The sequence below is a fragment of the Pseudopipra pipra genome, chromosome Z (genome assembly GCF_036250125.1).
Source record: "Pseudopipra pipra isolate bDixPip1 chromosome Z, bDixPip1.hap1, whole genome shotgun sequence".
Lineage (NCBI taxonomy): Eukaryota > Metazoa > Chordata > Aves > Passeriformes > Pipridae > Pseudopipra > Pseudopipra pipra.
The window spans coordinates 60487532-60513316 of NC_087581.1; the positions used below are offsets into that span (position 1 = coordinate 60487532).

The 25785-nt window shown below is 38.9% G+C and overlaps 1 long non-coding RNA gene and 1 pseudogene across 3 annotated transcripts; both read right to left on the reverse strand.

Annotated features, from left to right (window-relative positions):
* Positions 1-918: 918 nt before the first annotated feature.
* On the reverse strand, positions 919-25225 carry LOC135406674 (uncharacterized). 3 transcript variants are annotated; one of them, XR_010426406.1, is made up of 5 exons: positions 11913-25225; positions 3967-4049; positions 3107-3160; positions 2711-2812; positions 919-1453 (listed from the first exon to the last, which is right to left on the reverse strand). It is a non-coding gene; the product is annotated as an uncharacterized LOC135406674 (long non-coding RNA). The 3 variants fall into 3 exon arrangements; XR_010426405.1 differs by having other exon boundaries at positions 3962-4049; XR_010426407.1 differs by lacking the exon at positions 2711-2812 and having other exon boundaries at positions 3962-4049.
* On the reverse strand, positions 7373-8779 carry LOC135407263 (NADH-ubiquinone oxidoreductase chain 2-like; annotated as a pseudogene).
* Positions 25226-25785: the final 560 nt, after the last annotated feature.

Genomic DNA, 25785 nt, shown 5'->3' on the forward strand with positions numbered 1-25785 from the left:
GCATACAAAGTACCTTCCTCTTGGAGGAAACAAAACCGGAATTACCACTCAATGTGCACAACTGAAGTGCTCCAAACCTTTGTTAGATGCTTGAAGGTTTCCGGCACTTCATCCTCTTCCTAAGCTGTGCCAGTCACTGTATGCTGCATTTCCCCTAGGAAATCACTTAAATATAGGCTTGCTGTGAAGACAGCTGTAGCACGTGCTGGCACAGATCTGTCTGGCCAGGTTCTACCTTTGAGGCAAACATAGATTGATTTAAAAATGTCCACAAGGAAAAACTCAGTGTGGGTGCTCTGGCTGAAAAAGCCCTTGTGGGAAGGCACTTACATCAGATGCAGACTTCAGCTTTGGTGTCATAGGAACATCCTCCAAACAGCTGATTTTAAGCAGGCTGGCTCTACTTGCTGATGACTTAGTCTTATGCAAGGCACACTATGGGGAAGGTGAAGGATAAGTAATTGCCTTGTTCTTCTTCACTACAACAGCTCCCTAACAACCAGTGTTACAAAATCTGAATTTAACTCTCAGGATATTATCACACCTTTTTTTTTCCCTATCTGACAGTGAGGACTTTACCACATGATTAGAAGCCATCTCAAGTAACAGCTGTGTTGAAAGAAAAACAGGTAGGTTCCTCTCTTACATCATCAACCATGGTACCTCACTTTTGTAGTGTACATAAGGCCCTGAGTATTTTCTGTCATTTGATTCTGGGATCAACAAAAACTGCTGAGACAGGTCTACAAGTAAGATGTCTTTAGTTTTTGCTTTCTTTTGAGGCTGGTATTTAAAAGTATTCCAACCTCATTCAGTCTTTGCCTCTCAGTAGTACTCTGCCAAGAACTCCAGCTGAGGATCTTAAAAATTAAAGGACTTACCATTATTGTGCTTATGAGATAAATGAAACATTTAATGTGTGATATAATTTAACACTCATTCTTTATTTAATACTTCCATGTTACAGCTTTTAGTACTAGCTTTTGCATTTTGTTATGTCTTGTTCAGTACACAAAAATAAAATCCTTTACTCAGTGCCTTGTCTAAAATTTTTCATTATTTTTCTGTTTTTCTTTTTTATAACTATACACCTGAGTCACAGTGTCCCACCAAAACACCCTTAAAATTTCTGAGCCAGAATTATAATTTGAATTGGCTTCACAAACAAGCCTGTTTTAATTACAAATTAAGTTATGAACTAAAGTGCAATATCTTTAAATGCGGGCTGTTCAAAACCAGCTACATTGTCCAGCATCAGTTTATCTGCAACAGAATATAAATCTCAAAACCAAGACAATATTTAAAATTCTTGACTTCAAACAAGTCAAAGAAAAACTAAATAGCAGACCTCAAAATAAAAACTTGAATTCAAAATTCTTTTCACTTCAGCAGGAGTTTTTTGAGTGCAGTGGTTGCAGTACAGAGACATCAGTATTTAGTGTACTCTCCATGTCTGAAATAAAACAAAGCCTTTTATGAGTCACATCCAGGTCCAGAGTATCTGATATGTCTCGTATGCAAAAAGAAACACACAACTCAGCAACACAGGTACACAGGTAGAAAAAAACCCACAACTGTACACATTCCTGCATTGCCAAATTAATGGCTGCTACATAAAAACATATTTAATATTTACACACTAAAAGAGCTGAACCACTCTTTCCCTAAATAATTGAGTTATCTAAGTGTAAATAATTAATAAGATAGAAGTGTGCATTTGCCACAGAATGTGATAAATTTCTAAACAGATGAATGCTGAGGTGGTTCCCCAATGCCTCGCACACTTGTCCCAGATGCTGATGTACACAGGGAGAAGCACAAATTCCCAAATCACAGCAGTAACAAGTGAGCTTCATTCTGTGCAGAAACAGACCTTACAGAAGAGAGGCTCATCATATTATGGTGGAGTAGGTCAAGGGATGTTCACAAGAACTTTTGAAGGCTCAAATACATTAAGTGTAATGTAACAAGAGTTCCAAATAGGATAAAGACACAGAGCCTGACCCACACCTCAGAAAACTTCTAAACACTTTAATGCTTCTAAGTTAGTGGAACTATTCCCTACTTACACTGGATGGGGTCAGCATCAATCACAGTGTAATACAAAAATGTGGTTATGCCATGTTTTTCAACTTGGCACACATGCATTGTCACTCAGAAAACCTTAAATTGTTCAATAACTGATTGATACACACAGGTACCCCTGCCTTGTATTCACAGACCAGCCTGTGGTACAGTGTCAGCATCAGGGATACATGTAGAGCACATAGTTCTCAGATCACCTCTACTTTGCCTTCTGCTCTTCCAAGCTGTCCCTGCTCTCTCCAGGCTACAATTTACGAGGTTTCTAAACTTACAAACATACTATGTATGGTCTTACAGCTTAATTTACAGAAGTGTTACATAGTCTGTATTTTTACTTTATCTGGGTTGTCTCAACCCTTCTGTCCTCCAAATACTCTGATGAATTGGAAAGAAACCATAAAATATTTGCATGACTGTATTTTACTTTTGCACTAAATCACTCCGATTCAGTACTTGTGAGAAAGAACAAGTGTCGTGCTGTAAAGAGATAAAGAAAATTAAATGTAAAATTATGAAATGGGATTCTAATTAGAAAAGGAGATTAGGAAGTTCAGTGATCAGAAGATCAGAAATTTTCCTGCTGCTCCATCATAGAGTTTTACAGAGTAATTCCAAGTACACAAACCATTTGCTGAATAGTTGATCTCTTCCTGTAGACTTTAAATTTTCTAGAGTTGTCTTTCTTTGAGATTTGAACTAAAGAAGAACCAAGTACTCCAGCCTACAACTGAAAGCAATATTTAATTGTAGTTTTTATACAGTAACTGCTACATAATGTTAAGTACTCTGAAAACCATACTGCACATCTCGATTATTGAAGTTTCAACTGCCTTTGTGCCTCAGTCTTATAAAATGGGAATGACAATATCCCCTGAACTTTCAGGAATTTTGAGATTTACTGGTGTTTTAGGGTGAACCCACATACTCAAAAGAAGATTTGCATCAACTGTCTTCAAAACAGCATTTGAATGTTATTCAATAATTAATTAAAGTATACACCCTGAAAAAAAAAAGAAATTACCTAATAGCTGCTCATGAGGCATGCAACATCCTTTTTTGTTCACCTGCCAAAGGGCTGAGGAATGAAAAGAAAACAAACAGGTTAGACTATGGCTAGATACTTCCTCTTAACACAAGACTATGGAATAAATAGAAACATGATGAAATCTCTAAGGGCAACTTTGATCCAGCTAACTTTTGAGGACCCGACTTTACAGTATCAAAAAATGTTATTTTTGTGTGCTAAGAAACAAAGATTTGAACCATCTAAGAAACAACTAATAAGACCATTCAGTCTAGTCAGTAGAATGCTGTTTCTCTGAGATTTATTTCATATGCAGGAGATGCCAGCCCAGTCCTCTAGATTCATATAAGAATTAGTATTTTCGATAATAATAACTTTTGATAACAAAGTTAGACTGTTTCATCTAAGTTCATGTTTATCATGCCCAGCCTTCATATCAGATCTGACATACCTCTCCAGTTCACATTTCTTATTGCAACAAATCTAACAAATGCAGATTGCACTCACCTTGAGGAAAGATAGGGCCAAATGCCAACACTATTGTACTGATAAGGAAAGATAAAAAGTAAATTTCATTTCCCGTCAACATGTTTTTCTCTGGGCCCTTTGATCTTATCTTGTGCTGAATACTGATAACATCCTGCATTCTGTTATGTAATTATACCTGTGTTGTCCTCATTGACTGAGCTTTGTACAGACTGAACCCTTCTTTATCTGCCTCAGTTCTGCACTGAACCTATTGGTTCAGCTGAGGTAGCTGACACAATAACTTGTTTTTCTTTGAATAGACAACTGCTGCTTTGAAACTGTTCAACAAAAGTGAAGACCACATCAGAAATAAAGACAAGAAACCTCACAAAAGACTTCCAGTTTTGGATGGCCGAGGAACAAGTTTTCAGCCCATCAATATTCTTGCTTCTATGGAGAACGTTTATTCTCTCTGTCAGTGAAAAAAATTAAAAAATAAGAGAGCAGTTGCTAAGGTAGACTATTTGACATTACATGAAGTTGCTTTACAGTTCATTGCTTCGGCTAACATGTGACAAACAGACTTTCTGTACTGTAGATTTCAAATACAAATAGTTCCTTACTAAGAACATCTGAGTTTCAAAGATACCAAGGTATTAACAAACATCTTGTAAGAATGTTACTTGATCCAAGCTTCTCGAGCCCTTAAAATATACAATAACGTAATATGATACAATAAATTCCAGATAAGTACTTCCAGTCTTAAGTATATTATTTTCTCTTCCTCCAAGTAGTAACCGTAACTTCAACCTCCAGCAGGCCCTCCGTGGGGATGGATGACACACACTAAGGCAGGCAGCACTCTGACACAAATGTGAGGAAATAGAACGTACAAGCATCTTTCAAATACACCAGAGGTGCAAATGACCTGCTGTTTACATATCACTTACTTTTCAGTGCTCTCTTATCCTGCCATCCTGAGCAAATTCAGAGCACACTGCCTGCCAATTCACAGCACCACACTTAAGTGAGCACTGGCATCCAAAGAGGTTTAGAAAGAAGGTATTCGGTAACACGGTCTTGGCATCAAAAAATGGAGTTTTAGTGCAGATTAGACTGAATTGAGTCTTGTAGGCCCAGATCTGCCTAAGGCCTGGTCCAGCAACTTGTGCTCCCAGTCACACCACACAGTGCCCCATGCCATAGAGAAGCACATTACCAAAAAATACACATTATCACTTAACTACTCCCAGCCTGAACAGTGCAAAGGAAGGCATTTTGTACACACTCCCTCTCGTCTGTCTGCCCTCACAATTCTAAAATATGTCTCTTTCCAAACAAATCTTCCTGTCTCACAGTTTGGTGACTTGGTAGAAAGATATATCACCCCAGCATCAATAGAAAGAGGATTTCACTCAGGACTGCAGAACTTACATTCTCTTCACACGGTTTCCAGCTTCCAGAGAGTGTTTACCTTCTTTTTTGTAACCACTGCTATCTTTACTACCTTATGTTTCAACAGCTGTGCATGGAGAAATTAAAAAGAAATTCCACATACTATTCTGAAACATGTAATTTGATTATAAACCTAATAAAAAGCTGTCAACATCAGCTTTTTATTGTTGGTTAACAGATGTAATCCTGCTCTTTTCTCTAAGTGTGTGAACAACTATGGAATTCATTGATTTAAGACTATGAGATACAAAAAACACCATGGATCAATTCTTCCACCTTCTGCTTTCCTTCTCAGCCTCATAAGCACAAGTCAGAGCATCTCCAATTAAAAAGCTTCCAAGCTGCAATGAGCCTCTTTCATATACTCCTTCAGTTGCCTCTGTCAGTACATCTTATCTGAATATTGAACCTGATTCCTAACTCAATTTCCAATTTTGGGATCCTTAAGCCTTTCTCAACAAGGCTGAAAAAAACTGTCATCATAGCCTTGGAGATTTCTAAACCTGACCTGACTCAGACCCTGAGGAACATGATCCAGTTTTGAGATGAGTCTCACTTTAAGAAGTAGGATGGACTACATAACCTTCCAAGATCTCTTCCACCCTAAATTAATCCTATGATCTTATGTCTATCTTTAGCATCTTCCCATCTTTCCTTTGTTACAGATGGCAAATGTTCCATTTAATTCAAGATCACCAGCTTGGAAGGAAAGATTCACTTCTTTAATTCCAAACACAAATTTGAAATATCTGCTACATCTAAATGCCCCTAAAAAAACTGAAACCCAAACTTTTGGAATTTTGCCATCTGCCTCTAACGATTACATATATCCAACTTGCAATTTGGCTGTAATAGTTCTAAGGAAGTAAAACAACCCTATCATTTTTAGAAAATCTGAAGAATTTTCTGGCTATTTGAGATGTCACGCATGTTGAAATCAAGTCTTAATGAAAGTAGCTGTTTGTATATATTACAAATATATGTGTAAGGACTAACTTATTACTCTCAAATGAATAGGATAAGAGCTTTCCATACATATTTCATTCTTTATAGCACATAATAGTACCTTTGATACAGGCAGCAACCCTATCTTTGTTTGTTTGTTTGTTTGTTTTTTGTTTCTTTTGTTTTGTTCAACATAGTTTAACTAATGCTTTTAAGTGTCACATCAATAAGAGCCAACCAACAACCTTTTAGTAAAGTCAACCATAATGTCTTTTCTTTAAAAACAGCATCACTATCTTTCTAAACTTATTCATTATACAGTTCTCCTGTGTTTCTTATATAAATACATCTAGAAAATCTTTTTAACTATTATGATATGATACCATAACTGCCAGTTATCCCCACTGATTTTCAGGGTTGGTTCAAAGGCCACTTTAGTCATGTATGGACTGAATTCCTTACTATTATGGTAGGATTATCAGATCACACAAACCATCCTTTGTATGTCACAGAGGTCCCCATATTCCTATAAAACAAGATTTCTTGCTGCAAAAAAGATGTAAACCACAATTTTCCTGCAGTTGTTTCTAGAACTTCCGTTTTCTTTCTTTCTCGAGCTTTCCACAATTTGGAAAAAATTTGTCCAAGTCAAATTTTCATCTGGTTGTCCCTCCCTTCTAGTCATCCCATGCAATCTTTCAGCACCTCTGAAATACTACTCGATGAGGTCTCACAAAGCTGCATCTAAGGCAGAAGGTTAACTCTTTTGAGGAGACTTTTTTTTTCATTTCTGGAATGCAGCTGTCTTCCCTGGTTTCTTTCTTTGTTTTACAAAGTATCCTGTCCTCTCTTTTTAGTATGGAGGTCTTCAGAAGAACTGTTCTGACCAATTCCAGAAACCCTTTTTGTTTGTTTGAGATCTGTTGTGTTTAATATGTTGATAGCTCTTAGATAATTATTGAGCTGACAATTTACTTTCCTACCATCCTGTTGATTGCAGTGATCCAACTACCTCATTTTAGAAAAAACACTGAGATGAGCTGTGCAAAGGAGACAGAGAGACTCAGGATAAAACTTCAGAAACAGAAATGTTTCACAAAATAGACAAAAGTTAACTGGAGTAAAAAAAATTGTCCTTTCTTCACTAGAAGAATGTGTCTGTAATATTAAAATGGACTAGACTCTTATATGCTCTGTAATTTCAAATTAAACTTGAATAGTGTATCACTTTTACTGCAACAGCTCTAGAATATATTTCAGATTATTGAATCACATTCTAATGATCAAGTAGGTCTGCTTCGAATAGTACAACAAGAGCTTAAATATGATGATGAAATGAAGCAATTTTAAAAATCTGAAGGCAGACTCAAAGATTAAAACTCAGCAATCAGCCTTCAAATTGACATAGCTTAAAAGAAGGATTAAAAAATATTGCAGCAAGTATTACAATCTTTTGAAAACCGTAGTCAAAGGAAAGTGAAGTACCTACTGTGTTACTTTTAAAGGCAGAAGAATCTGAGAGATCCTTTTATTTACTTTTTTAAAGTAGAATAGTAAAATATGCTCTTTTCTATTTCAAAAATAAAATCATAATCAATTTATGTTAAATTCTGTATATTCTGTTACACAAAGAATCAAATCCCCTGATTGAGAGGTCTCTCAGTCATTAGCTGAGATGCAAAGGTGGTGAATTTGATTTCATAGGTTGATGTATGTAGATAATGTTATGCATGTAATTATTTGAGGCAATGGTAAAAGAATAATCCTAGTAGTGATAGTAGGGTGATGACTGTGAATGCTGTGGTTATTTCTTGATTAGTGAGCTCTTGGATAAAGAGTCATTTAGACAGGAAAACTAATAGTGGGGGAATTCCTGTTATGAAGAAAAATGGTTGCATACAATGTAGGGACTTTTGCTCATGTGGTTATTTTTGGTGACAGTTTTAGAGTCTTGGTTGTGTTGAGTGGTGGTTATTAAGGGAGGATAGTAGTGTGAGGTTGGGTTTATAGACAATGATAATGGCTGTTCAGCCTAACTGGTAAGATGGATGAGAAGGCTAGGACTTTTCAAATTTGTGTTTATTTTAGTCCTATTCGTCCCTCCAGGGCTGCTGAGGTGATGGTTATAGCACTGGCAGTGTTGGGTTAAGTGAGTGAGACGTTATGAAGAGAATGGTCACTGGGGGAAATTTCATTATTGTTGATAGCAATAGACCAGTGGTTAGGGATGAGCCTTAAAGCATTTCTGGGAATCATAAGTGGAATGGCACTAGTCCCAGTTTTATTGTGACTGTTATTGTCGACTAGAGATACGATGTGGGAAGGGTTAGTTGGGTAGTGTGTCATTGTCCAGTAGATCATGCCTTAGTCATGCTTGAGAAGAGAACTAATACCCTATCAAATGACCTATTGAAAACTAAGCAATGTCATCCACCCTAATACCTGTACTCATACCGCTATTGTCTTCCTGTGAAGGCGATAAAAGCCTGAATCAGAAGCCATAGTTCTGATTACTTACATACTCTAAACCTCCTCCAATGTTAAAAACTGTCCTTCCAGTGATTACACTCTTCCTTCCCCACAGCCTCCACCAAATTCCTATGAGCTAAGATTATCACACATGGGCTCCTAATCACCACCCTTGGCCAACAATGACTACTCCTAACATACTATCTTCCCCAAAAAACTAGCCCAATGAACTGGCATTGACTAAATCTCATCCCCAACACTAATACTGTCCTGCTGACTACTCTCTCTCATAATCATAGCAAGCCAAACCAAAGCTTGGGCCAGAGCTGACATCCTCCCACTATGAAAAGGAAAGAGGAGACCAGGTCAGGAAACCTGGGAACAGACTCTTAATTAAACACTAGCAGCTTCTGCTGCCAGCAATGGGACAGAAAGACAAATTGGGGTGTCTTGAGTAATGCAGGTATTCATCAACATATCCCTTGACATCCAAAGTTCAAAACCAGAAGCAGACATCAACTGTTAGGGCAGCACAGGCTGCTCTTCCTCTCTCCTTCTAGCATGGATCAAGCAGATATCAGCACCATGCCTGGCCCAAGTAACCAACAGCCATAGGCAACTGCCTATCTTAACTGTAGCTAGAACCAGTTCCATGCAGTGTCCCAGTATAGCAGCTTTCTCTTCACTTTCAAAATAAAATAAAAGCAAATATATTCAAAGTGTGAAAAACCAGACATAGCAACTTAAGTTCACATATAAGAACCAAAGTAGAAGACAAGCTAGGAAAAACTGGTTCAAGTGACCTTCATATATCATACTTCAGGGTTTTTTTCTACTCTTTACTACAGACTGTGTGAGATTGTTTAGCACATTAATGGGTTGCTGCTTTATAAACAAGGAAGCAAATTAATTTTAATAGGCTAATCAATTAACCTTGAAGAACATGTCATGCTTCCAAGTCTAGACAAATTATTGTCCACTCTTGATTTTGATGAAAATATATATACAATGTCATTCTTCTGACAGAAATCTTACCCCCAAATCAAGGACTCACTTTTGCTGTTGAACTTAAGTGTATTTGAAAGCAGAAGTTTAATATATAAAAATCCAAGAAATTATATACTTATGAAGCCTTCTACATATAAGAAAGTTAGTTTGAATGAAGTTCTACTCCTGAAAGACAGAAAATTTTTATGGCTGACACCAGTTGGCACTTCCTAGTTTTTAAGGTGTTATTGTATTCATAGCTGAATTCTGGCCTCTCTTTTGAAAACTTCCTGTAGAGAAATCTGAGCTTTTCACTCTGTGGGGAAATGAATTATAAACAGGTATTTTTGTTTTGATCTGCATTTCCCGATTACCAGAAATGGGGCTGTATGGTGACATTTGGATAGGATTGCATTCAAATTTCCAAAATTTTTTTTTTAATATAGTTGAGAGAAGTCCAGATAAAATCTCCATAGCTGTGGCATGGCAACAAAAGATAGACTGTTGTACAGATTTTACTCTTTACCAGAAGCATAACTCTATATGTCTAAACTGTCTTATTCCTAAATTTACCTTCCAAATTCTAGAAGTTAAAATTTTCAGACCGTTTTGTCCTCTTCTGGCCTGTTAAATATTGCTGTTCATCATCCTGAGATCATCAATATTGCAGACACCATGACTGTTTCATAACAACAGCTTTTAGTACATATTACATTATTCTCACAGTAATAAAGTTTGCAAAAATAATTCATTCCTTTTATTTAGGTTGTCTTCTATTATACATAGGCCCCAGCTTTTGAAGACTATTTAGGGCAAAAATTAAACTCAGATGCATCACATCTATGTTCTGAACTTAGAATGCAAGACCATTTAAAGTAAATATTCCAGAAGCATTTTACATATGAGGACATGTCTATAAAAGCTTGACAAAAGAAAGTAGGCAAAAAATTCTCTCTCCTACAACTGCTTACTCATTCTTTATTCAGTTCTTTATCCGACTTCGTGAGTCTCTTATTCCATCACACTGCAGAAACAAATGCAGGCCTTCTGGTACTGACTTAACATGTTGTTGTCACTCTCTTTTTAGGAAGTCTATTATCCAAAACAAAATGAAAGTAAGATTTTAAAATAAAGTACATAGCTGCTTCTTGGCTTTCTTCCAAGTGAATTCTCCAATAAGTCTTCAATCTATGCTTGCTTTTAAACTCCATTGACATAAATAGTTTTATAGTTAAATATTTTGTAGTTAAACACATCCCCTCATTCTTTACCTTGAGTGAAGTTCCAAATCAATTATAATCAAGGATGAACTGTAAGGCTTTAAAGTCCTTATGCATTTCTAAACTTCAGACAAACCCAGACCCTGGTTCTACTTTGAACTCTTAAGTCAACTTCTGTGAAAATTTTGGGCCCAACCACAATTTCTAGAGATTTCTAAATGTGCAAATATACATAAATACAAAGTTAACTCACTGCCATCCCAGGCTAGAAAGAAAAGACAAATATCTTTAATCTTTCTTTTCCTAAGGAACAGTTTGAAAATCATTTTTTAGGGAAATTTATGTGAAAACATAATGAACTTTATCCCGATTCCTAGGGTGAGCCCTCTCTCCTTATTGACTCCAGTGGGAGCCTGGGGAAGCTCTTCTGGATTTCCAGAGTTCAGAGCAGAGATTTCAGCATGTGAAGGAATATGGAGAAAACTAGCAAATTCTTCTTGAACTAGGAAAGAGAACTTGTTACACAGTAGGAAGCCAGCGCTAGTGCACAAGAGCCCACCTGCATATCTGAACCTGTACCTGCTGTTCCTGATGTCCTCCAGAATCAACAGACCAAAGTACAATACAGGTTTGGTAAGGATGGAGATAGGCTGAGAATAGTGAGGCTGGGTTTTCTTTGAGCAGAGGAAATTTATAACCCAGGTTAACATGTTTCACAGATCACCTCCTTGTCTGCAGCTCGGAGAAGAGGAATCTGTTACAGCCCTATCAAAATGATGTTTGCTCAAGCAAGAGCAGTGTGTTTGAACTTTGAATATTTTCCAGTTTGCTCCCTAGTCCATAAATCAAGACAGTGGCCATCACAGCTGCAGCATCTCCAGTTTCAACCTGCTTTACTGATAACATGAACATCTTTGCCAAGGGAGCCCTCTGGATGTGTCTTCAGTCATCTAGACTCCAGAATTTTCCTGAGGGAAGCACAATCTGACACTGTTTTTATTCTAACACATCTATAAGTCTTCAGACAGGTTTACAGAAGCTGCATAGCAGCAATGCCCTCTCATCAGCTTGCTATACATGTGGTGGGGTGTGATGAACAAGGATTGTGATTTTTCATTGACAAGTCAAGCTTGCACTGCTAAGGAACCCAAAAAGACAGTTTACCCGCCCACTACTGTTTTCACACTGCTTATTTCTTCTGACCTGAAATTCCCGCTTTCTATTCACTGTATCTTGTTTTATACAAACACAACACCCACCCACCAGACTCTTCCAGATCTTGTGCTCTGCAGCCATAAGACCACTTTCAGCATAACAAGGAGTAGAGAAAAGTCATTTGGGACTCTTTCCATCGTTGCTGCATCTACCATGAGAAGGACAATATGCCACTGAGAACTATCACAACAAAATAGCAGCAAACAAAAAATTTATAAGAAGAAAGCCACTAAGATGAAAAATCAGTTTTTCAATGCACCGATAAAAATTAATCATAATTAAGATAATAATAATAATAATAATAATGTCATATGGACAGAAATTATGTTGCCTTATCAAGGAAATCTTTACAGTCTCTTGTCATGTGGGCAAAGAAAGCGTTTCTAGACGTTGTCACCAATGTCACCTTTCAAGCACATCAAAACTCAAACACTGACTTAGTTCACTGAGGTATGATTTAAATACCATACTTTGAAATCAAGATTTAAATTCCACACTGTCTATACAGTTTTTGAAAAAAAACCAGCCATAAACAAACATTTTCGAAAAGCCACAATCACAATGAAATTTGAAAAAGTAAGAACAGTTTGCCCTTGGAAGGGAGTAAAAAGCCATTAGCAGCACTACAATTTTTTTTTCCTTCCTTTTTTTTTTTTACTTTCTTTTTTCTTTTTTAATAAAAAATACATGGCTCAGTATGTTTGCCTTATGGCCAAGGAGTAATTCTAAGACAAAATTTTCATACTAGGATTTTGTCACCACCAAACTACTTTAAATTAATTGTGCTGCCATAACTCCACAAAGGAGTTCCTACCATCTAATCAGGGTCATTCAAGCTTTATTCAAGCAACATGTAACAGTAATGCTGCAGCTTGGGGGGCTAAAAATAAATTGAGAATGTACACTTCATCCAGTCATCTCTACAACAGAATTTCTGCATCTGCAAGTCCTGTAGGGTAAATAAATGCCACACATACATCCCTGTCCCAAAGGACAAGCAGATTTTTGGAAGATCAGAATTTGTCTATGGCATCATCATTTTGCACAGCATTTTATACAGAAACAAGGGAAAATTATCTAACTGAAAACATGCAGTTTGGAAAGCTGCCAGTGTAAGGAAAATGTGCAGAAGTGAACAAAGTAGTGCTATCAACAAATGCAGGTTGGTTAGCAGCACAGCAGTGTGCCCAGTGCAAGCTCCATGCCACCTCAATACACCTGCACACTTGCACCATCTCAGCTACTCTACAACAATGCAGGAAGCAAAGTGGGGGGGGAGGGAAAGGAGGTGGCTGCCTAAGGGCCTTGAGCTTTGGAGAGACACCTCCAGGATAACAGCTACAATAACAGCAGGAGAGGACAGGGAGTAGGAAAAAGTAGAACCTGGTGCTGAAAGGACCTCTCCTGGTCCCAGCAGGAAGGCACTAAGGAAAAGAATGGTGACCACTTGCACCTCAGCCCTAACCAGCACACTCTTGCTCTTTCTGGCCACCAAGGGGTGCAAAGGGCTCCTCCTCTGGAGCCACCACAGCATCTGTCAGGATGCATGTTGACATGCTCCTCATGCACATATAAGCCATATGTGCCATAGCTATTTTCAAAGCCCAGTGCTAAGAGTCCATGACTGCTCATGCCACATTTTTCAATGGCTGTATATGTGGTTTTGGTGGTTCTCACCATCCAAAGCAAGACTGCCTACCCAATCTGTCGTGCTCAAGTAATATGAAACAGAAGGGGTTTTTTTCTCTGCATATTTTTACATGGAAAATAAACCCTTATTTTTTAAAAAGTGTGATCTTTTATTTTTTCAGAATCCAGATGAAAGCAACTAACACTACTAAATGGCCAAAGAGAAGACTTAAGCAAGAGAGATTATAAGTGATTTTGGACTAAGCTCCAGATCTCACAGGGTTCTCTAAAGCAGTAGTCCTACTTCCAACATATTGGCTCTACTGGAAAAAAGAAACCCCATGTTACAAGTCTTAAATTCATTATGCACAAGTGAGCACACCCTTTGAGTGTTTGACTGCAACCTGAAAAGGATTGAAAAGCCTTGATCTAATCTGTCTGATAAGGGTGTACTCAAAGCCAGTAGTGCAGATCGCAGGCTAAGGAGTATGTTAGACACCAGATCAGTTATTATTCGTTCAGAACCACCTTGTGGGGAGTGTGTGTGTGTGTGTGTGTGGTGTGTGTGTGTGAGTATGTGTGTGTGGAGGGGGAAGCAGTGAGTGGAACCCCATGGAGGTGAGGTGCTGTCATGTCCCTCATGGCAGCCCCTGGAGCCACATGGGGAAGCCCCAGAGTAGTTGTGTGTCACAAACAACCCAGGAAAACTATAACACACCACAGCTCCTGGAGCCCCCCACCCAGCCTCCGACTGGCAGGGACAGTGAGGACACTGCCTCTCACCTGGGCCTGGAACCCCCAGAGTGGCTGGTGGGTCAGAGACCCCACCTGGAGGGGTTGGCCACAGGGACCAGAGCAGATAAAACCATAGGCATGTGTTTGCCCCGTGTCATGGCCCTGCTGTTGGATTTGTGAGAGCTGGTCTTCTACAAGGCTTCAGTGGAGCTCCCTCTTTCTCCTTCTTTCTTCTTGCTCCCTCTGCTTCTTTTTCTTTGCTCCTTTCTTGATGCTTAGGGTGGCTTGGAGCTGGAGGGATTGGATCATGATTTATGGATTGTGGAATTGGTTGGATTTTGCCTTAAGTGTTGTGGATTTATTGGATCTTGATTTAAGTGTTGATTTATTGGATTTTGACTTAAATGTTGTGGATTAATAGTATATGTTGCGTCAGTGATATGGTGGAACATTTTTGTCTAGCTTGTGTGGTGTCCTTTTGAACTTTGGCCAAGTTCCCTTATTTGCTCCCCTAAATTACTAAGGAAATTTCTTGGGAACAAGCCTGTGGCTTATTCTTCTGATGCTACCTCGAGGTATATATATATATCTATCTATATATTAAAGTAAAACTCCTAGCCAAGTCCATGAGCTGACAGGTCCCAGGGCTTGGAGTCTTAGAGTATCAACTCAGGAGCACCTGGAGCCTGACCCATCCAGGCCATGGAGCCAGGACCTCATGCCTGTTCAGGTATGCCCTTCCTTCCCACCGGCTGTCAACACCAAGCAAATACAAAGGGACCTGATACTCCTCGAGTGAGAACACTGCTGAACAGTATTCAAGCCTTACTTTATTCAGTTGTCAAAATTACTTACCCCTCCATCATTGTCTTGTCTCAGCAGGCAGGGCTAGGTGTGACGTGCCTTAACTTTAGATAGGCTTTAACATAGCCTTACGTGGTATTCTCAGAACCAAAGTGAGAAGAGAAATGTCGTCAAGATAAAATTACCAAAAAGAGTGATCAGAAGTGAAAATTAATAGATGATAACAGTGCACAGCAAAGTGGAAAGTACTACATATATGGGGGAACAATCACATGCAGAATCAGGAAAGATATCTGGAATGTATGAAAAACTGAAGATGAATGAACAGTTGGTTAGAGTATGGTGCTAATAACACCAAGGTTGTGGGTTATGGGTTCGATCTCCATATAGACCACTTAAGAGTTGGACTCAGTGATCATTGTGGATCCCTTCCAACTCAGAATATTCTGTAAAATCTGTAAACAAGATAGCATATGATAAAAAAGGGCAAATTTCATTTCACAATATTGTACGTAAAACACAGCAGCTGATATTCTGCTTAACTTAGTGCTGGCAGAGCTTTAGCTGGAGTATTTCATCTTGTTTCCAAATCACACTTAGAAAAATACATTATTTAGAGACAGTTCAGAAGAGAGCAACAAAAGTTACGAGAAGCAGGGAAAACAGCAGCCAAGAAAAAAATCTGGAAGAAATGGGCTTAGTCTACAAGGAACATGGAGACTGACCATTAAAACATTCTGATAATTCAGAGAAAGCTGCAAAGAGGAACATAATGATCCAAAGTTCCCCATGTCCAACACATGATGTGACTCAGAAAAATATTTATTTGCAAACTTTAGATAGGTATTTGAGAAAGCCTCCCAGTTTTAAAGACAGTTAAAAACCTCTGGTAAGAGACTTTCCTCAGAAGCACTTTTCCAGTTCTGCAAAATTGTTTGCTAAATATCTTGGGATCTTTTTATTTTAGTTCACTTGTCCTTGTCTCAAAGCAAATTAATCTACCCTCTGACTTCCCAAATTTCCCTCAATTAACATTTCTGAAGATAAGAAAAAGGAAACCCAAAACAGGCCATAAAAATGCAGAAGTAGTAAATAAACACACTTAGGTAATTTCAGGAAATTCAGGTAATGTGGAAGGTTTTCATTGTAAGAACACACTGAAGCACTGTTGATGTAAAGAGCCTAATCTCTTTTCATTTCCTTAAATATTGTAAATCCATTGATTCAAAAGATCAAAAAGTGGCATTTAACGACAAAGACACTAGTAAACAAAGTAAATTACATTTGAAGTAAAATGTGAAGAGACAAGGTTCATTATCTGTCTTTAAACAATACATCACAACACATTTTTCTGCTCTTGTCAGTTGAGGATTATGAAGAAATAGAAGCACGTAGGAGAAAACTTTAGATGCAGAATACATCTTTCAAAATTAAAAAAAAAAAAAAGTAGTTCCAGGCAAGAGAGGATTTTCAACATTTTCAAAACCTCAAAATTTTACATAAAAGTTACTTGAGAAATGCTGAAATAAGAAGCTATCTCATTTCAGGGACACCTGAACCCTGCTGCTGCTCTGAAAAATCATCATGAGAATTTCCTCAGAAATTGTATCTGGGTGTTCAAGGGGGCATGTTGGGTTCCATGATTTGAATGCCTGGAGTTAGCATCAACTGTTTCAAGCCCAGAAATTCAGCTCCACAACAGAATACCTGGAAGCCCATAGCACTCACAGCTGCTGTCTGCCAACAGGAATGCCAGTAGCCAAATGGTGTCAGGGATTCAGCTCTTGGAGCCTCAGATCCTCATCTGCATAGACAGCCAGGAAAGTTTGACTTGGCTTGTTGTCCCAAAGCCACTGTTTGCCTCCTCAGCTCCAGAGTAAAGCCACAAGATGGATTTTCACAGGGCTTTATTTAGACACATTCTTTCAGAAAATCCTTTTAGATTTTGAAGAAAATTGTTCAACAGTAGATATCTTAAAAAGCCATTTTTTGCATAAAATAATTTGTACTTTTTGATCAGATGAGTTATAAAAGAAAAAAGGTATGAGAACATATAAAGAGAAACAAATCTGACTGTGAAATGAGTGCCTAGCATATGATGTACCCTTCTATTTCAAATATTAGTAAAAATAAAGCAAACTTCAAGCACGGCCCACAGAAAAGGGCAGAAGCAGAAGCAATTTTAGAAGTAATTGGCTTTCAAATTAAACTCACACAATCAGCACAAAGGTTCTGTCAAATACAGCCATGCACTAAGCTGAAATTCACATTCTGTATATATTTTCATCTTGAAGGACTATTAATGGGAAGAAATGATACAAGTCAAACCTTTCATGTGCTGGCAGGCAGTTACCTTAAAGCCAGCCATGAATGTTTTACAACTGAGCTTTAGCTTTGCACTGTTTTCTTTCCAAGTTTGGGAAGATTTGTACTAGCTCTCATGTTTCACAGAGTTAGTTATTTGAGTAGACTGTAGCCTGGAAATTACTATTGGAACCTTCTCAGAGCCACATCTCATTTCTCAGACCAAAATGATAGAAATATATGTCAAAAAAAAAAAAAAAAACCTGAATCTTGAAGGCTGTATTTACTTTTGAAGCCTTTATTTGGTTTAGCCTAAATAAATTTCAAGCTTACCTCAGGGGAAGGATTTTGCATAATTAATGAGTTTGGGAACTTGCCCAAACACAAGGCAGAGGGAAAGACAGGAGGGAAAGTAGCAATAACATTAAATTACACTTAATGAGTATTTCTCAATAAAGGAAGGAGAAAAGCACTTGAAGAGAAACAGTTTGGGACAGAATGAATATTCCCACACCTGATGAGAGGTTTTCTAACATTTTGATATTTCCATGCATCCAGAAAAGGAAGAATTTTGTTTATTCACCCATCTCTCTTTCTAAAAAGTCTTTGTACACAGCTGTCTCAAGTGAGCTGTCAGAAGTTTTCCTAACCTTTGTGTCCGTGAATGACTGCAGAAACTAGGAAGGCCTAGAAGAGGCTAAAAAAGCTAGAGGAGTTAACACACAAAATGATCAGTGAGAGTGATGAGAATGTAAAGATGCAACTTGTGGCATATGTGAGAGAGAAAAAAGGATTTAGGGGTATAAATACTGTGTGGAGGGAAGTATCCCCACAGGGCTGAGCAGAGTGGGAGTTGTTGGGAGCTTTCACCTCCCTCGGCTGCCGAGGTAAGGAATCAAGACATAGAAAAAGTTGCCACAGGACCTCGGAATCAGTAAGAGGTAGGAGAGAGAGATTTAAGAGTTACATTTATGCCAGTCTGTATTTATGTGATTGCTACACTTCTCTTCTGCAGGAACTGATTGAGCAAGCCAAGACCTGGGTTTGGAACCAGATGTGTTTGCTCAGATGTGTGTTGAGAGAGGAGTCATGATGCTTACTCTGATGTAGCCATCAGCGTTGTCCATAGGTTTGCTACCCACCTTCGAAATGCAAAACAATAGATTACTGCCACTGCATAGCTTTAGTGACTGAATGGTTAAGCTGTGAATACGCTGGTTCCCTAATACTGTAAAAATAACACTGTAATATAACTGTATCCCTCAAAAAGACATTTCCTGGCAGATCTTAACAGACCTCTAGCACTGCCATATGCCCAGCTAGTGGAGGTTTGTCCAACATAAATATCATAAATATCCATACAGAGGAGGACCTCATCCCTTGTCTGAATATGCCAAAGACAGCATGTTTTTCACTGTCAGGAACTGGGTATAAGTAGATCTGAAAAGTATAACTATAGAAGATGCAGTTTAGAAGATGTAGGTTAGAAAATACAAGCAAAACCAACCAATCAAACAATAAAACAAATAAAACCAAACAAACGAAAAAAATCAGGATCTTGGAACAAAGCTGCCAAAAATCATACAAGCTGACCATGCTAGACAGGCTTTGGACATTTTGCACTCCAGCATCTCTTTATCTTACTATATTTGCTGACCTCTATACACAACCGTATGCAGCTTTCATTTTTACTATTCTTCACATGCTCCTGTCACATACTGACAGACTCAGGCTGTCAGGCCATGGCTCAGAGAACATTTCTCCCAATGCATTTATTTTGCCATTGCTTTGGGAAGTGACAGTGTTCATGTTAGCAAACAGCCAGCTTGACCTCTTCTTCTCTGGAGCTTTCCTCCAGTCTTCTCAAGGGTATATTCCCACCACAGACAAAGACTTTTGTTTTGAAGAATATGCCCATAAGCCTAAAACGGTCTTGTTCTGCAGTTCTCTTATGAATTTGAAGTAATTTCTAAATTACTCCACATTTGCTCTGGACCTGTAGATACAGTGCTTGATTTGGTCAGTCTTATTCAGTCTTATGAATGTGAAACAAGAGCTCAAAACTTTGAATCTTAAAGAAGTCTCTCTCTCTCTCTGCCAATTTAATTTTTCTTCTTTTCTTGCTTGGAATATAATTAGCAGAGATGTAAAGAAGCATTACACTGTTGCCAGGAAAAGTTCCTTGTGCTAACATCTGTGTTCAGAAAGAGAACACAACAAGACTGTCAGCCCTAACATTCCTGACACCTGGCACCTTGTAAGTTGCTTATCTTACTACCACACCAATACAAAATTCTCCAATAGCATTATTTTAGTCATCTTTGCATTCCATTTGCACTCATGTAAGTCACAACACATTTGACTCTGAAAGAGAATCTTGTCTTTTTTATGGAAAATTTTTAATATACCAAATTACTTTTAGAAATCTTCATGTTAACCCCTATGACCCTTCTAATTCTCTTGGTGGTACATGGGAACAGATATTACTCTCATCTCTCTCTATATTTCCACTGGTAACATGAATAAAGTAGCAACAACAACGAGTTTCTAAAATCACAAAACCCAATATTTAATAGCTTCAGGAAAGTAATTTTTTGAGCAGAAATGCCATATTTACATGCATTTTTCAAAGAAGACCAGAGATCTTTTCCAACAGTGGACAGTTTTACTTTCAGACAGCATTTTAAAATCATGATATTCAGATCTTCCTCAAGATTCAGGTTTCTGTGCTTCTTCTACAACAGGTAAACTCTTCATGTATTCAGTTGCAAAGTACATGCTTCAGCACCTGTTGAACTGGAAAAGAGCACGTTAACCTTCATAAAATGCTCGTTCCACTGAGAAGTATATTTGGAAATTATGGGGAAAAAAAATCACCTTTGAAACTATAATCTCTTTTAAACATTACTTTAAAAAATGCATTTGACCCTGCCATCAAGAATTCAATTATGATATTTTACAGGTAATGACTTTTTATTTTCCAGTTCAACCATCCATAAAATGAAATCCTTCATGTGATTACTGAAGCATTGGTAATTGGGCTTTTCCTTACAACTAAGCAAAAGACCCACAGAGTAAGAAGTAAATTTAAAAGTTTTTGTATCCTCCAGATTTAGAGGGAAAACATTGTAATGAGGTGAGCATGGAATTGTCCCTTTCTTAAAAAAAGAGGCTGTTCAGACATGCCATTTGTGACTAGTAGACAGAGAAACACTGCTTTTTTCTTTGCAGTTTTTTCTATGCTGCAGGATGGCTCATGATCCTGTGTGATGGGCATGCCAACCACATTGGCCAAAACATGGTAGATGGTTCTGTGAGGAAATGCTGCTTGCCTTCAATGAGAAAGATGAGAAACCACAGCAGAAACAACAACTCCCTGAATACAAGGTTACTCCAAGACCTATCAGAAACCCTCATATGTGACAGCATTTATGACAGGTGAGAATGAGTGGTTTAAGCTGTTGCTGCTTCTTGGGTAACTGATGCCTACTCAAGGTTTGATGGTCACACAGTTGACATAGTATTATCTCTCAAAATATCTGTTGTCTTCAGGAAGTTCCTACTGACTCCCTTCATTTAAGAGTCATACCATCGTTTGTCAAAGATTCCCGTAATGGTAGTGATGGCCTTTATCAATAGACACTAACAGCAACAAAGACCAAGAACAAGCCATGAACAAGACTTTGCCAGTGCATCCACTCAACAGCAGATGCCTGTCAGAAACAGAAGCCTCCAAATCCATTAGTCCACACCCAGAACATACAGTGGGCTGTGTAAGACCCTGATCACTGCCTCTGGCACTGATGCTGACCTGGACGTGCTGGTCCACTTCCCACCACCTTTTCAGTGAGATCCCTGCTCTCATCTGCCTTATTATTGTGCTTGACTCCCAGCTCCTCTTCCTTTATGGAGCAGTAGGCCCTCAAAACACTCTGTCAGGAATCAGGTGGGTGAAACTGAGAAGACAATAAGCACTAAAATTACTTTGCACAGACTAAAAGGGACAGACATAGACAGTGACCAATGGGGAGGCAATCTAATGTCTTATTTCACATTCACAGACATCCTCAAAGAACAGATATGGGAACCTTCATCACCTGGTAGAAAAAAGGAAGCTGGTGGAGATAGTTTTTCTGGACCTTTTTAAGACTTTGGGTGTTGTCCCTCACAGCATCTGCCTGGGCAAGTTGTCCAGCTGTGGAACGAGTAGGTTCAGGGTGCACTGGGTGAAGAACTGTCTGAAGAGCTCAAAGGATTGTAGTGAATGGGGCTACAGCCTGCTGGCAACAGGTCACCAGAAGTGCTCCTCAGGGCTCACTTCTGGGGCTGTGCTGTTCAATATATTTGCCTATAATCAATATATTTGCCAATGACCTGGATCCAGGAGTCAAATGCACTGTTAGTAAGCCTGCTGATGATTCCAAACTGGGAGGTGCTGTTGACTTTCAAGGGAAAAGAGGCCTTCCAGATGGATCTGGATAGTTTGGTGCATTCAGCAATCGTCAGTGGCACCAACTGAACAAGTACAAATGCACCTGAGATTTAGTAACACCAGGCACAAACATAAACTGAGAGAGGAGTGGCTGCAGAGCAACCCTGCAGAAAGGGACCTGGGGGACCAGTATGAGTCACAGTGTGCCTGGAGAAACCCCATCCTGGGGAGCATCAAACACAGCACAGACAGCTGTCCAAGGTGATTATCCTGCTGTTTGCAGCACTGGCACAGCCCCACCTTGAGCAATGCGAGGATGTCTGGCCCGACAATTTAAGAAGGATGTGAAGGTCCCTGAACGCGCCCACAGGAGGGCAACCAAACTGGTGATAGGGCTGTAAGGAATGTCCTGTGAGGACGTTGGATTTTTCTAGTTTGGAGAAAAGGATGCTGAGGGATGACCTTGTTGGTCTTTACAGCTTCCTGAGGGGGAAAATCAGAGAGGGAGATGCTGAGCTCTTGCCCCGGTATCCAGTGACAAGACAAACGGGAATGGCTCAAAGCTGTGCCAGGGGATGTTGAGGCTTGACATGAAGAAAGCCCATTTGACTTGCCAAAGAGGAAGGCACTGTCACAAGACCTAGCTGTGTTTTAGGCAAATAATCTGCTGGAACTCCCAACTGCTGTACAAATAAGTAATTTAGATTCACAGGATTCAGACAGCCTATGGAGTCAGAAGTCCATATTTTTTCCCTCTTCAAATGTGTTCTTACTTTAAATTGTCAGAGAAAACATATAATTCTCAACAGTGCAGAGTTTTTACCAAAAGCTGTTTGCAACCTGCAACAATCAGTCCTTTTGAACTCTGTAAGAATTATTTGTCTCTTGTATTAAGAAACTTCCAGGAAAAATTGCTGTTAAAGGCTTCATATCTTCTAGGATTCCTAAGTCTCGTATGGGTAATTCTTTTGGCATTTTTAGTGCCCAAAAGTATCTAGATCAATGACTGTCAAGACTAGTGCACTGACAATGTCAGTAAATATCTTATGTACATATTTAAATTACATTCCTAATTAAAAACAAAGAAACAAAAAAAAAAAAACACAAACAAACCAAAGCCACCCACCACTTCATGTATTTCCATTACCACGGGCCATGTATTAATTATTGTAATCTGTACAGTTGCTTGTTCTTTAATTAAGTTGTATCAAAATTTTATTTATTGCTCCTATACAGCGTTGCCTTTCTAAGGCTGTTTTACCCAATTAGCCTGTTCTCAAACATGTAAACTCTTAGGTTACTGATAAGTTTCTCATTTCTGAAAATAAATATCATGCTTATCTACCACTTTCCAGGAAAAATTAAACAAGTCAGACAATGAACCTGATAGATCTCTGAAAGGGGTTTCCCTGGCTCTGTAGGGGTTTTTTACAAGGAATTTAAGTGTCCTCTTTGCTTTAATGCTGTTTTTGTTCAAAGACGCTGAACTAAAACATAATGATCCTTCTATCCTTCAAGGCTGTTGCCCAATCAGCAATCCACGAGCTGATGCACAAATTAACAAAACCTATATATTGTTGACATGACCAACTCAATACTTCATAATTAGTCTTTATATGGAAAAATTGTTTTCTTTTTACCTGAAAGACAGAAAAATTTCATTCAAACCATACACAATAACTATGATCACTATACTACTTACAAAAAGAGGTTAAAATACTTGGTAGAACTGTCTTATTGGTATTGTATTTCTACACTAGAAAGCCAAGAAAGTAATGTCTTAGACTGCCTAGGATGAACCTTCCTCAAATTAGCACTGCACAGCAAGAAGAGGCATTTACTTTACAGTACAAAAATGACTGCATCATTCATCATAGATCAAGGCTTGTAGTTTTCAGGGTTTCCATACTAAAAATGCAACAATTTAATTAGGATGATAAACTGTGTAATGCTTTACTGCCATCTATTTAATATAAAAATGTCCAGATTTTGGTATGATAGATATCCATTCCTCATCTAATATCCAAAGGCATCCATCGCTGCTCATCTGTCTCTGTGCAAACTGTGATAGAATTCATAATATAAACCATTATTATTGGGATGATTAAGTACAAGTAGTTGAATCCTGTTGTTGTCTGTGCAGAAGTGTAGATGCAGAGTAACACCATTAGCTTGTATGTAATTTCCCTACATCTAAATCAAGAGGCACCATCATATTTTCAGTTACAGACATGTTAGTAAGAGAGATGAAGAATGTCCCATATGCCAGTAGCCTAATGTTTTACTGATGGTCTTGCCCTAGGTCCTTCTTCTCCCTCAGCCCATTCCTAAATGGCATATATGTTAAAAATCAGAGAATGGTTTGGGTTGGAAAAGACCTTTAAAATTCATATAGTCCAAGCTCCCTATAACGAGCAGAGACAATTTTCACTAGACCTGGTTTCTCAAACACCATGTCCAACCTGACCTTGAACACTTCCATGGATGGGGTATTCACAGCTCCTCTGGGCAACCAGTTCCAATGCCTCCCCACTCCCATCGTAGAAGACTTCTTCCTTATGTCAAACGTAGGTATAGTCTCTTTCAATTTAAAACCATTGTCCCTTGTCCCAACACTACAGATCCTGCTGAAATTACTCCCTCCATCTTTCTTATAAGCTGCCTTTAAGTACTGAAAGGTGGCAATAAGATCTCTCTGGAGCCTTCTCTTCTCCAGGCTGAACGACACCATTCTCTCAGCCTTTCCTTATGAGGTGTTCCAGCCCTTTGATCATTTTTATGGCACTCCTCTGGGCTCATTCCATCAGGGCCATATCATTCCAGTGCTGAGGAACCCAGAGCTGGACAGAGCACTCCAGGTGGGGTCTCACCAGAGCAGAGAAGAGAGACAGAATCACTCAGTTTACTGGCCATGCTTCTTTTGCTCCAACCCACGATATGGTTGGCTTTCTGGGCTGTAAGTGCACACTGTCGAGACACATCAAATTTTTCATCCAACAGGATTCCCAAGTCTCAATCCATTTCTCTCCCTACCTGTATTGACACTTGGGATTGACCTGACCCAGGTGCACCACCTTACACTTGGCCTTGTTGGATGTTAAGAGGTTCCTATAGGCCAACTCTTCAAGCCTGTCAAGACCCCTCTGGATGGTGTTATTTTACCAGAGAGGTCTTGTTTAGTCAGGAAATAAGCCCCACACAGTTATTCTCTTATCCCCACACACACCTTCATTATAGCATGGGTGAGAAAATTGGAAGACTAAAAGTGAAAAACTAGTGAGTTGAGATAAATACAGTTTAACAGGGAAAGCAAAAGCACACACAGGCAAAGCAAATCAAGGGATTAATTCACTGCTTCCCATGGGCAGGCAGGTGTTCAACCGTCTCCAGGAAAGCCGGGCTCCATCATGTGTAGCAGTGACTCAGAAGACAAATGCTGTTATTCCAAACATGCCCCCTTTCTCCTTCTTTCCCCAGTGTGGTGGGGAAAGTGTGATGCTATTCGATCTGACCTGTGGTCACTTGTGGTCAGGTGTCCCAGCTGTGTCCCCTCACAGCTTATTATACACTCCAGTCACTTTGCTGGGGGTGGGGTGAAAAGCAGAAGAGGCCTTGGATCTTGTCTCAGAGAGACCTAAATCATCTCTGAGTTATCAACACTGTTTTCAGCACAAATACGAAATACAGCCTCATATAGCTACAATGAAGACAATTAACTCTATCCCAGCCAAAATAAGCACAGATGGCTTCCCTTCCCTCTAGCAAATTGACTGCACCTCTCAGCTATGCGTCACCTGCAGACTTGCCGGGGGTGCACTCAATCCCACTGACTCTATCACTGATGAAGATATTAGGTAGTATTGGTCACTGTATGGACCCTCGAGGAACATCATTGTTTACTGGTTTCCACTTGCATATTGAGCCACTGTCTGTAACTGGATGCTGGCATCAGCCAATTCCTTCTCCATCAAATTCATATATCTGCAATTTAGAGCTAAGAATGTTGGGGCGAG